At 47.4% G+C, this 1565-nt stretch overlaps 1 non-coding gene across 1 annotated transcript; it reads right to left on the bottom strand.

Moving 5' to 3' along the window:
• Positions 1 to 946: 946 nt before the first annotated feature.
• trnal-uaa (transfer RNA leucine (anticodon UAA)) lies at positions 947 to 1029 on the bottom strand. Its single transcript has one exon. It is a non-coding gene; the product is annotated as a tRNA-Leu (tRNA).
• Positions 1030 to 1565: the final 536 nt, after the last annotated feature.

A 1565-nucleotide genomic window follows, 5' to 3' on the forward strand; every position in this document is an offset into this window, starting at 1 on the left:
TGTGGAATCTGCAGGCGGGGCCGGGACAGGGATCATTTGATCAAGGGATCAGCTCTTTCCTGAGAGATGTGGGTGGCTCTGAGAAGAGCCTTTGTGTTCAGATGTTTCCAAGTTTCCCGCGCTCTTTCACTTCTTTCCAGACCCTGCTTTCTGAGCCTTCGCTGCTTTCGGCTTGACCTTGCTCTTCCATGTCTGCACTTTCTTCAGCGCCTTTCCGCCCGCCGCACTCTTGCCTTTTTTGACCTTCTTCGCAGGAGACGTTTTCTGAAGCGCTGCTTTCTTCACCACCTTATTTGGCGTTGCCGCCGCCTTGCTGCTCGTTTTCTTGGCTGTTACTTTCTTTGTTGTCACTTTCACGTCTGCTGGTTTCTTCACTAAAGATTTCTTGTCTGCTGGTTTCTTCACTGAAGATTTCTTGTCTGCTGGTTTCTTCACTAAAGATTTCTTGGCTGCTGGTTTCTTCACCTTCTTTCCCACCTTTCCCTGGGTTTTCCTTCTTGCTGATTTTGAAGGAGCCGGAGGCTCCCTGTCCCTTGCTCTGCACCAAGGAGCCTTTGTTCACATTCCTCTTGATACTTTGTTTGATCTGGGTTTTGAGCTTCTCCTGAGCGGTGGCAGACCTGCAAGGAATCAACTACCAGCTAGCGTATAAAGCGAGACCAAGGCTCAGGGCCTTCAGTTACCTGGAGGGGAGTCGGAGAGGCAGCGGATCCTGTGAGGAACCACAATCCAGGAAGGATGAGAAGGTCATTGTCAGGGTACAGAGGAGATTAAGTTAAAGATTTACCAGTTTATAAGCAAGCGCAGAGCCAAGGAACGGTGCTGGGGCAGATCAAATAATAGGAAGCTGTGATCAGTTGGAAGGCAAGAGTGATTAAATGACAGAAGAGATGATGGTGCAAGGCAAAAGTCAGGGAAAGAAAAAGTAACATTTTGTAAGCACAGATACCAGGAGTGGGGTTTGAACCGACGCAGATACATGTCTATCGGATCTTAAGTCCAACACCTTAACCACTCGGCCATCCTGGTACATTAGCCAGCCACTGAAAATGAAATTTAATGTGATCCGGGTGCCATCTGGCCTTTCACAATACAAAGTTATGACTCCTCTCCCATGCTGAATTGGACCCTTCATTATTTATGAACCTCAATCGGATCACCCCTCAGTCTAGGTTTCTCTAAGGTGTAGGGTCCCAACTCTTTTAGTCTAACTTGATAACCAAGATGTCTTATACTGGGAATTCGTCGAATGTCTCTCCTCTGTACCCGTTCCAAAGCCTCAATATCACCCATCATGTGAGGAGACCGAGACTGGATACAATATTCCAAGTGAGTCCTGACCAAGGTTTCATAAAAGGACAAATTCGGGACATCTCAGATACTGAAGGAGTCCATGTCCAGAAGCAGCAAGACCTGGACAACATTCAGACTTGGGCTGCTAAGTGGCAAGTAACATTTACACCACATAAGTACCAGGCAATGACCATCTCCAACAAGAGAGAATGTAACCATCTCCCTTTGACGTTCAACAGCATTACCATCGCTGAATCCCCCCACCATCAACA

Source organism: Heterodontus francisci, unplaced genomic scaffold, assembly GCF_036365525.1.
Source record: "Heterodontus francisci isolate sHetFra1 unplaced genomic scaffold, sHetFra1.hap1 HAP1_SCAFFOLD_278, whole genome shotgun sequence".
Classification (NCBI taxonomy): domain Eukaryota; kingdom Metazoa; phylum Chordata; class Chondrichthyes; order Heterodontiformes; family Heterodontidae; genus Heterodontus; species Heterodontus francisci.